Source organism: Onychostoma macrolepis, chromosome 03, assembly GCF_012432095.1.
Source record: "Onychostoma macrolepis isolate SWU-2019 chromosome 03, ASM1243209v1, whole genome shotgun sequence".
Taxonomy (NCBI): domain Eukaryota; kingdom Metazoa; phylum Chordata; class Actinopteri; order Cypriniformes; family Cyprinidae; genus Onychostoma; species Onychostoma macrolepis.
In genome coordinates, this window is record NC_081157.1 from 27611814 (window position 1) to 27624027 (window position 12214).

Below are 12214 nucleotides of genomic sequence, written 5' to 3' on the forward strand. Positions count from 1 at the left end.
GCCTAAGAGATACTCAGCAATCACTTCAACAGCTCTCAAAAAAACTGCAGGAAAATTACCAGCTTCTGATGGCATTTAATCTGTTATGACCTGGTTTTTATAGCAGGATTTTAAAGTGTTATGTTTTTTTCCCACCGTCATTATTTGAAAGTAGATAATGGTTCCATGCATGGTGACATTTACCTGATAGAACAGTTTTTTTCCAGTTATTCTGTATTATTTTCAAGATCACTGACTTTTTTTTTTTTCTGTAATAACAAATGGTGCTTTTTCAGAACACATCTAGTATGTACGTGTCAATAATGTCAAGTCTGACCTTGTCTAACAATTTCTATTGAGGCGTTGAGTTGCTGCGAGTTTACTTTCATATTGAATGATGCATTTGGACCTGAATGGAGCATTTTGAGTGAAATGTTAGTTTCTGAAATCAGTTAGTTTCTGAAATTGTAGTGAATTTCGCATGTGCTATTATATAGACACAATTAACCTGCAGTACATGGAGCCATTTAAAAGATGGACATTTTCTGGCATCCAGGCTCGGGCTATACAAACAAACCAACAATAAATGCCAGTAATGCTCATTAATATGAAATAATGAACTCAGAATTTGACATAAGGCTAGAAACACCCTGTATGCGATACTAAAATACACATTCCTACTTTATTTGTCAAGATTAAGTAATGAACAGGCCATAATTGTAGTGGAGTAGGCCTATCATGCATGGTTGTTATAATGTTAACTAAAAATATTGTAAAGTTTAAAAAAAAATATATATTATACACGTTACAGAAGCAGAGCTTACACAGAGTAAGTGAAAACAGGGGTGGTTTATTGAACAGCAGAGTAATCAATGGTATATGTAGACTTGCAATGGCAACCACTTTTGAGATGAAGCAGTAACAGAGGATAAAATTGCCTTGCCAGGAACTAATGGAATGGAGGTAGGCTCACACCTCGAGAGGAGACGGGTATATCCGCTGTTGATCGTTGGGGAAGACGGGACACTGGAAACCGGAGGACACACCGATGGAGACGAGACTGGAGGGAAGTATAGATTCAGGTTAGTATCAGGTAATTCGTAGGAAAGGCTTGGAATGAGTCCACATCACATAAACGAGACCAGACATCTGGCTGTGGTGAGGTGTGAGCTTATATGGTGCGTGGTGATGAGGTGCTGATTGCGTACAGGTGTGTGCCATTAATATTCAGGTGAGAGTGTGCGTTGTGATTGGCTGGCGTGGGAGCCTGACTGATCTGTGACAATGTTGCTTTGGGAGCAAAATAAAATATGTTTAAGCATTAACAATTATAAAACTGAAATAAAAATGAATTAAAGATAATTAGAAATATTAAAAAGAAAGAAAGAAAAACTTAAACTATAAGAAAATATATACTAAAACTTAAACTAAAATTATAAGGATAGTCCATCCAAAAATGAAAATTCTGTAATAATTTACCCTCGTGTCGGTTTGGTTTTGGGTTTGGTCAGTTTGGAACATTCGTCAAAATATCTTCTTTTATGTTCCACAGAAAAAAAGAAATGCATACATGTTTGGAAGAACATGAGGGTGAGTATATCATGGCAAAATGTTTGTGTGGATGAATGAATGAATGAATGAATGAATACTACAATAGTGTATAAATAACACTACTATCAAGCTGAGGCAAACCAAAAATCACTGTAAGACAAACAAAAATGGGCAATAAAAACAGTGAATTCATTACAGTGGGCTACAAGGATTTGAATGAAAGGGAGAATGGAAATTTATAAACAAGCAAACTTTTATGACAGTAATAATAGCCCTTCTTATTCAGGTGAAAGCCCATCCATGCAAAGCATTCAAGGCCTAAAAATTCAGTCTACAGTGTGAGTGTCTGCCAACAACAGCGAGCATCATCAGGCCTGATGGTGTCATGGTGGCAGAGAGACTCTCTCTAGGGGGCCGAAGGGGCAGCTGCCAGGATTCCTTCCACCCCATTACTCCCACATAATTAGATCACCCCTAACAATATCAACTGCTGCCATTGCACTGGTGCAGGAGCCATCTGTGACAACATCTTACCTGCACTCATTTCCGACTTAATACCTCTACTTCACACACTTTGACACCTCCTGCAAGAGTAGTTCAGCAAAATATGGTCCCTGATTGAGGAAATTCGAAGAGTCTTGGAACTCGGCTTCACCTAAACACAAGGTAGAGAGAATAATGATGAAAAAATAAAAATAAAAGACCAACTTGGACCCTATTCACTGTCAATGCAAAGAGCAGCTTGGACATTCTGCTAAATATCTCCTTTTTTGATCTACAGAAGAAGTCATATGTTATTTAGAATAAGTGATGATAGATCTGTCATTGTTTGGGTTTCTTTCAGTTACGATAGGAAAAAAAGCATGGTATTCTCTGTTTCATGACTGGTGTTACCATCATTTTGATAGCCTTTTGGTTTCTAAACCCTTCTGTGTAAAACACCTCTACAAATGGCACTACCACTTAAAGGTCCGTGGGTAGTAGGGATTTCATAAAAACAGAGGCTATTTGGATTGCTGCCAATGTTATGAGTCATTTGAACATGTTTGTGAATTCATGTTTTAATCAAATATGAGTGTCTCAATAGCCAAACTTTAATGAAGCCCACTGTAAACACTGGCACTGCAGGAGTATTCATTGTTGGGCTTGCGGTGCGAAAGGATGCTAATAAGGAAAGAGATCAAAGCGAGGATGTTATGCGAGTTCCCACAAGACTTCATGGCCCATATTGCTGTTCAGCTCCAGGCTTCTACCTGCTTCTCTTCTTCTCTTTAAAATCACCCAGCAGACTATACAGCCTCTTCTTTGCCAAGGACACAATTCTGTTTCTATTGTTCCATTTGTGACCAAAGCGTATAGCGACCAAAAACAGGATGGAAAGAGCTGTACTGACAAATCTGTGGTGCTTATTGTGACATTATTGCTAAATATAACTTGACTGGTCTTCAAATTTCATTTTGTGGTGTCATTTTAATGATATTTAAATAGCCTAAGCTCGCCTGATGCTATTTTTAATGGAATAGTTCTATTAAAAATGAATATGCTGTCATTATGTTAACACCAAAGGATAGTTTAAAAAATAAAAAATAAAAATCATGCAGCAGTTTTCCTTACCCCAAGAGAAAAAGTGGGAAAAAAAAGAATAAAGAAACACTTCATAAAAATGTCATACAATTTCTATGCAAAAGTCCAAGTTCTTTGAAGTACAATTGAACATGCAGCCAGTCACACTCCATCCATGAAATACAGATAGGTCAGGATTCATACTATAGGTATGATTCCCACAGAATGCAAAAAAGTATGACTTCAATGAAATGTATGTTTTTTTAAATAAAGGTGACTGCCAAAAGCAGAAATGTAAATATGATGGCAAAATGCATTCATGAATCAGGAGTGAAACTGTGCATAATAATGAATAAGCAGTTACAAATATTAATATTTCTAATTTACATGATAAACAAACCTAAAATGTATACATTTGTCAAAGCAAAGCACAAATGATTTTTCAAGACGTTAAATTCTACATCCACTAATATGTAGGCACTGATTGCATAGTAGTAAAACTGGAATCCCCTTACCAAAAAGTAGTATACTTCAAGTTTATTATATTAAGTATACTTAAGTAAAGTTCAAGTATATTTGTAAGTACTTTATGTGTAACAGTAGTAAACTTTGAGTACACAACTAGTTTTTAGTTTGTACTGCAACTATACTAAAAGTGAGCTCATAGGTATACTGATAGTTTACTAATTAAATACTTGTAGTAGTATTTTAGTACACTTTGAAGTATAGTCTCAATAAACTACTAGTTTAGTAGTTTTATACTGAAATTATACTCATAAATAGTGAACTTAACGTCATACTTTAAGTATACTGCTATGTCCCTATTTAGGTATTAATTTGTTTATATTTTGTTATATGAATATCTGAACATACAAAGCATCAAAAGAAAGAACAAGTATCTGCTTGTAAACAGAAACATTTTATTCTAGCTTCATGCATTCTTTTTTAAAACACTTGAATGTGGGTAAGTTTCATAAATAAAAAATAAACAAATAAACAACATTTTGAACAAAAAGCTGAAAAAAGACTATGAATTGGATTCAGAATGATAATCAAAACATAGATGGAGTCAATCAACACCCCAAAGCTTGACAGTCATTATTACCTCTTCATTGGTGACATTTTATTCCATAATGTTACACGATTTTGATGCTATTTTATATCTGAAGATCGTGTCAGATTATATGTGGAAGCATCTGTTGTTTCGGGTTCTTTTTCACTTGTATTTAATTTAATGTTTTATTTTATTCTAAGTATGTCAACTATACTTAAATGTCATTTTAAGTCTATTTCTGAGAAGTACATAAAAAGTAGACTAAAAGTATTGTTTCCTATTTTTTAGTTTAAAAAGAAGTATACTAATAGCACACTTGAATAAACTTTTTCATAAGGGTTGCTAAATTGACTCAAATAGAATGTGCCTGCATACTAACATGCTAACAGAAACAGTGTTGAACTAAATTAAATCATCATCAGTGCTCCAAAACATGCGTAAGCTTTACATAAAAGAACAAGGACTTACAGAGAATACAGGTAAGATAAAACCAGCAGCAGATCAGAATGAGCCCATAAAGATTAACATTGAATTAACTTCCTTTTTTTTTTTTTTTTTTTACCTGGGTCTGAATTAAATTACTTCCTGTCAGAGCAATTGCAAAATTGCCAAATCACACATGCAACAACTACATTGAAGCAGAACAACATACAAGAAACAATGATGTCACGAATATCTTAAATCTGATGAGATACTTCAAAAAGTTCCATATTTTCAGTAACCAACTTTCAGGATTGAGTATTTAATATATTTGTGTGTAGTGTTTACTGTATTTACTGTATTTACTGTATTTATGTGTTTACTGTGTGTGTGTGTGTGTGTGTGTGTGTGTGTGTGTGTGTGGCAGTGGCCAGCGGTGACTTTTTTTAACCGGGTATGCTGAATGCTAAGATTAAGAACCCCCACCCCCGCTCCCGCCTCCCTCCCTCCCTCCCTCCCTCCCTCCCTCCTCTCCTCTCCTCTCCTCATCGCTTTTAGGACACACTCAAAAGGAAAACACCGTGGCAGGTGTCGTTTTAAAAGTATGCATATTCCTACCTTAGGCTATTTGTAAATGAAATTCATCTCCAATCCTTCTTCTATCGTTTCAGGTTTATCATAGTTATTCGAATGCTAGAAAACAGCTGATTTTCCAAGTAAAAACCGCCAAATAACGTTTACACGTAGTTAAATTATGATACGCACTATTCAGAGCGTGGGAGATGGGGATTCCCGCGGTCTACAAGTCTCTCCACTCGGAAGACAATAATAGACCATGCAAAGTACCAAAAAATAAAATAAAATAAATAAATAAATAATAATAATATCTTTAAAATATTGCCAAGTAACGTTGCAAACAACAACAAAATCACAGAAGGACTTTAACTGTAAGCGACACAAGTATACGGAAAACAAAGATATTGTTTCCTATTTTTTCCTGATGTTGTTATTATTTCAAATTTTATATACATTTTATAAACTTTTTTTTATTATTATTTAGGCATGTTTACAATAACGTCTTCAACATTGTCTATGACCAGATATGTTTTTAGTGGACTTTCAAAATTTGCTTTGCTTGCGAAAGCATGAAAATATACAGTTGTGATGTTTTTTTGTTTGTTTGTTTTTTTCATTTGATTTCGTAGGGTTAGTTTTGCATCAAACACAATGTAATTTTCGGCAATCGAGATCTGGCAGCAACAGCGCATTTTTCTGCCTGGGCGAGCGCTTCGCGGACAGCTTACCTCGGGCATGAAATCAGCAGCATGCCAGCAAAACACTGAGAACGCGCTACAATCCTGAAGAGTCCATAACAACAGAGCGGAGGCGCCAAAGCTGCGGAGAATCCGCTTACCAAGCGTCCGTCACTGACTAGATTTACAGAAAATGACCGCTGCTTTTCATAAATAATTTTACGTACTTATTCCCAAGGCTTTATTAAGCTTTAAGTCACATCTCAAATGATAAGGTATTATAATGTTTATATTCATTAGCCCGTGAACTCATTCTCTCAGACGGCCTGGGTATGCGGCGCATTCGCAGATTACCATGAGTACAAAACTTATACATCATACAGGATGAGTGTTTTTTTGTTTGTTTGTTAAGTAAAAATGCACAAAGTTTTCTGTAAGGTGTAAGTTTAGGCGTAGGGCTGGTGTTGGGGCGATATAAAATACATACATTTTATACAGTATAAAAACAATTATGCCTATGGTGAGTCCCAAGGATAGTTGACCAGACGCGCGTGTGTGTGTGTTCTAGTTAATACTACATTGTGGGAACCACAAGGATGGTAAAACCTGAATATTTTGACATTGTGGGGAATGGCCTGCGGTCCCCACGAGGGGAAAAAAAAAATAAAAAATAGTAGGTTTTCTGTAAGGGGTAAAGGTAAGGGGATAGAAAATATTGTTTGGTCAGTATAAAAGTAATAGAAGTCTATGGAAATTCCCCACAATTCACAGAAACCTAACATGTGTGTATGTGTGTGTGTCATTTTTTAAACTTGACATATGAACTGTTCTTGTATGGAAAACAGATGTGTGAATATTCTTGTATTATGGGGGAAAGCATACTGGTCTTTTATTTTTTCAAAGCCCTCTTCCAAAAACAACATCAGAGGCTTGTTTTCTTCTTTGACAACTGTGATTTAAAATTTGTGATTACAAAGTATTTTGACCTTTTCCCTTTAAGAAACAACAGACAAATGGTCTTATTTACAAGACAACAGCTTGCACTTGAGTTAAAAGGTCAGCACTTTTCTTCAGTCAGCAAAACACATTCAAAAATAAATTCACATCAAATATGGAGCGCGGATAAAAGACAATTCCTATAATTGGAAACATGAGGGCAAATTGTTCTAACAAGTACAAGGCGATAATAGCGATAATGAACCACTCTAAACTTTCCTCATTTGTGAGCAATATAACTGATTGTACTTGAAGCAGTTTTCCTTTGGATTAAGTGTTATTTTAGCACTGTTTCTATTTTCATCAAAATGAAAGCTCCTTAAAAAGTTCTCTATAGACAGCACCTTCCGAAAGTATCTGAACAGATACATCTGAGAAGTATCCAGAGGGAAGAAGATGATGGGATTTATTAATAGGACTTGGGCTGTGCTGTAGGACTGTCAGAAGGACTGAGCTGATCATCAACATATCATCTTTCTAAACCTCCCTGTGGAATGGAGAAGGCAGCTACAGTACTCCCCAAGTAAAGTTTTACTGCCGGAAACGGACAATATTGGCAATGTTTTCCACAGAATTGTGTTTCTCATTCCATTTGTAGAAAGGATTACCTTGAGAACTCAGCACACAATGAAAATGAGACTTGGGTCTTTCTTATGAACAAAGCTCTTTTCCAATGCACATACACTTCTAAAAACGTAAGAATTGTCCGAAGATGAAATGCAAAATGTGGAAAACAGAAGGGGCCGTAGCTGCTGCTACTCCACAAACATCAAAATTGAAAGGACCTCAGGACAACCCCCAAGTCTCAGAGTTTATCAAAAAGTTTTACTGAGGGGATTGCTTTCCCAGATCTGCCAAAGCCGGTTTAACTTCAGCATCTATTTAAATTCATTTTTCTGGTGCAACCAATAGCAAACAAACATTTGCTTGAGGATAGAGTAGGATTGCCAGTGGCTGAATAGTCCATGCTATTCAATGATTTTGTTTCAGTGAAACTTGTGTTTCTTCAGCTCCCCGAACACCAGTGTACTGTTTATCTTTGCATGTAAAACAGGCTATAAAACAGATTCGGTAATAAGATCTGGTCTTGCATTAGGGAATATAGCCTTATTAGAAGTCGGTGCATGTCATTGCTGACAACATGATTGAGCTTGAGAACAGACACTGTTTGGACACATGGAATATCATTATGTTTACAGCAGGAGAACATATGACATTTAGTGGACAGTTTTTATCCAAAGCAGTTTACGACACAGGAAGTCGGCCTGCAGCAAACTGACATGTATAGTGGTGACTGTGCATCTCACTAATTGTCCTATTTGTGGATAACACCATCAATTCCAACTGATTTCCGTAGGCTTCTGAGGCAGCATAATGGTCTAATGATGCACATACATGATGTGCAACAAAATAGATTTGGTCAAATAAAACAAAGCAAATATCTATACACAAAAATACCAATGTGGGTTATGTGCAGCAAACTTCCACAAACCTCAGGTTGCAGCACTTCTAGTATGTCTTTTGAATGCTTTGTGGTTACAGCATTTTTACAGTGCCTTCAATCTAAAATGCCCATGTCCGTCTAAAAGTTTTTGTTTTTTCTTCTGACTAACATACGTATATTAAAGTTGAGTAAAGCGGCAACAATAAAAATAACTAATTGGCTTGGCTAATTACCTTAAAAGTCCATATATATTGCCTTCAGTTCATACTGCTGTTAACGCTTTCTCAGGCGTTGTATTCACGCGACGTTCTGCATGAAGCCTATTTTGGCTGCAACTTTCAGATGCCTTTTTTTTTTTTCCTTTCAGCTCAAATGTCACACAAACGCATGCACAGGATAGTGGGAAATCACAGGATGAAGGATACATCTGTACATCTGTGCTGCCTTCAAAAACTGATCAAATGAAGGTATCTCAGCAGACAGGATGACACAGTCTGTCATCGGATTCGGACATGCCTTGTTTTCCTTCTTTCTCTATATGTTGCCAGTGGAATAGTAGAATTAAAATGAACCAAAATTCAAAGAAATGTTCATTTTTAATTACAAAAGCCCTTGTTAAGAATTTTGTCTTGACAAGCCCTATTTGAAAGTTCTGATGCTTTTTAAAGGTTTATAAACCATATGCATAGATAGATAGATCATTATTTCATTATTATATCATTATTTCATAATGTTTAGGTATTCAGCACATATTCCTGGATTTTAGAATGTAAATCTTGAAGCCAATATGCAGTGATTTGACTTTCTCCAAGAACAACAGTCCTTGTCTGCTTAATTAAAAATGATCACTGTTATTATGAGTGTGCAAAAGAGGGACAGCACAGGGCAATTTTGCCTCCTGACTTGGAAGCCTAGAAAGACCCAGCCATGAGACTTACAGATCCAATCTGCTTCACTCCCTGCACACTAATGAACATTTTAATCAGTGCATGCTTATTAAAATGTATTTCATCTCCAATCTCTCAAGTTTCACACAGACATGTACTATCAGCAAGTAGGTAAACAGGGAAGCTTTTTTTTTTTTTTCGCCAAGGTGTACTAGTCAATCAGAGCAAAGCCTCTGAATCCTGACACACAGGCTTGACATGCTGTGTAACGTAAAACAGGATGGGAAAAGGCTAAACCATGACAATTGAGATCCAAAGAAAGACCAGCTCATTTGTGCCTAAAAATAAGATATTATAAGATATTACAAATCATCACCCGTGCATTGTTCAGTCTAAACCTCCTGACTATTAAGCCTGCATGTGCTGTGGTGTGAGGGCAAAATTGTTCGCTATTCACACTGAATAAATCACACTGCTTTTATTAGCAGCTCCGCCACACTGGTTTCAAATAGGCACAGTTTTATGAACGTTATTACTGGGAGATCATGTGAGGCTTCACAGCATAAAGAAAGCACTGGCTGAAATTCAACACATTTAAACCAGAAAACAGGTCCATCGGTTCACTGGCCATGTAATTTATCCAAAGTGAAAAGAATCAGAGGAAATGTTCTTCTAAGGCTGACTGACTATAATGCAAAATGACCACCATTTTTTGTTGGCTATACAGAGACGTAATGTTTAAAGGCAGCAAGAAAGCTGAAATTGTCAGGGGTGTGTGATAATTGCAGGTGAGGTCATTTGTTCAGTAGTTAGTAGAGCCGAATAACAGTGATAATGGGTTTTCTCATCCCATTATTGAGGTTTGTCTGGCTCACGAGGCTGTTAAAGGTCTGAAAATAATGTTGAAATCATGTGGCAACAGCTTACCGTCCTTACCCGTCATCGACAGACTGTGTTACACTCCCGAAGGGACACTAGACTCGCAGAGAAAGCTACTATTCATGTAAATAGCACTGACTGAAGTAATTACTTTGTCCCCTTGTGAAGGTTTAAGAGGTGATAACGGGTCAGAACAGATACAAATGGTTATTTCTAAACACTATTCATAGAGATAATGAAGGGAACAATTTGAATGTATCATTGGTGCATAACTGTTGTGCCTAGCAACAAAACTTCTGCTGTTGTGTGCTGAGAAACAAACTGCTGTTCCAATTTGTTCCTCAGATTGAAATGTTTAAGCATACAATGAAATCTATTTAGTTATATGTACATCAGTTAATATATTCTATTTTAGAATGCAGTTTATTCCTGTGATGCAAGCTGAATTTTCAGCATCATACTCCAGTCTTCAGAAATCAATATGCTGAATTGCTGCTCCAGAAACATTTCTGAATATTATCAACATTGAATACAGTTGCGCTGCTTAATATTTTTGTTTTTCAGGATTCTTTGATCAATAGAAAGCTTAACAGATCAGCATTTATTTGCAACATTATAAATGTATAGTTCAGTTATGAAACTCCAGATGGCGCAGGCTGATAGTATTAATGTGTAATTGATGATATTCACAGCGTTAAACAACTTGGCACAAGCTGATTGGTTCATGTTGCATATGCAGCCAATGAGCTTGCTACTTTACATTTAAATGGCTGGTTAACATTCACTTGAGCATTTGCAGTGCGCTCTCAGAGTTCATCTGAAACCCACCACCTTCTGTAGCTCCACCTGTATAGATCTGCTACGGGTTATTTTATATACTATTTGTGCAGCAGCAGTATGTTACTTATATACTCACAGCACTTTATCGCCGTATGCATTGGAAGTAGCAAGTTCCCATACTTAGCAGCAATAATCTACAACTACAGCAATAACCAACAGCAGCAGCAGCGTAGCAGATCTATTCCTCCAAGACCAAATACATTAACATTGTCATAACCATTACCATGCTAAAATCTTCTGAGAATTGTCATGATTGAAATGTCTTTATTGCTACTATTGATCAATTTATATAGAATTGTAATTGAGTACAAAATTGGAGCCTTTACTATTCACATTGTACTTTAAATCAAGGTCTGAGTACACGATCTTTAGTTGGTGTCCTCTAAAAGTTAAGGATGATTTTAAACTGTCTTCCATCTTCCTCTGCACTTTTTCATCAAGCGATTAGAAAATTCTTAAACATTGTGTAATCCTGTTACAGCCTTTTACATTTTCTAAAGTATCATTTCAATGTCTGTGAAGTGGATTTTGCTCTTGCTCAAAGCTGGTATCCTTGTATTTCAATATTTATGCAACACTTTCTCAATTCTGTCTCGAAAGGCAATGAAAAGAAGCTTCCAGAGGAGAGAGTCTCGGCAGATACGTGAATTCCCTGACGGCAGATGGAGAGAAGACCAAAGAGAGATCTCATAAACGTCAGCATCACACGCATTTTCCCTCAAACTCAATCTGACATCATGGTCTTTAGGCCCGTTCACCTCCTCACCTCAGAAGCGCTTCAATGTCCAGCACTAGTTAGCTCAGCTGGTTGACGTTAGAGGCTGTTTGTGAAGCGTGCCGGCAGTGCTGAGCGGCACCTTCACTGAGCAGGCAGAGAGTGTGTTTGAGCAGCTGGCACTGTCATTCATCCTGACACCTCTTGAGCTCATGGTGAGGCACAGCCAAATGACAAAGCTCCAAACCTTTGTATATCATTGACTGTAGGAGACTGAGCCAATTAGAGCTGTTTGTCAGGGGAGAAGCAATCATTAAAAGCCACAGTGTGGCAGATTACCTTCTAGTACTGACTGCTTTCCATACTTGAGATGTTCCTTTGCATATTCTTCATGAATATGTAAGCACTTTCTGTTTTTGAGAAGGAAGAAATTTTTTTTTTGGACTGTCGGGTACCTTAATTTGTCCTCAGCCGATGCACATTTATAGAGAAAGAACATTGCAACAGCCAGTGGAAAGTGGTGGAACACAGACACCTCAGGATGAACTTCATCAACCATCAGTTGCCCTGCTTTCAACATTGTTAATGGTCAAAGTAGTTCTATTCTACTTTAAAACTGAAAAAGAAATGTGT

The 12214-nt window shown here is 36.8% G+C and overlaps 1 long non-coding RNA gene across 1 annotated transcript; it reads right to left on the reverse strand.

Annotated features, from left to right (window-relative positions):
* Positions 1–904: 904 nt before the first annotated feature.
* Positions 905–5320, reverse strand: LOC131537659 (uncharacterized). Its single transcript, XR_009270360.1, has 3 exons — positions 5186–5320; positions 2065–2185; positions 905–1039 (listed from the first exon to the last, which is right to left on the reverse strand). It is a non-coding gene; the product is annotated as an uncharacterized LOC131537659 (long non-coding RNA).
* Between the last annotated feature and the right edge of the window lie 6894 nt (positions 5321–12214).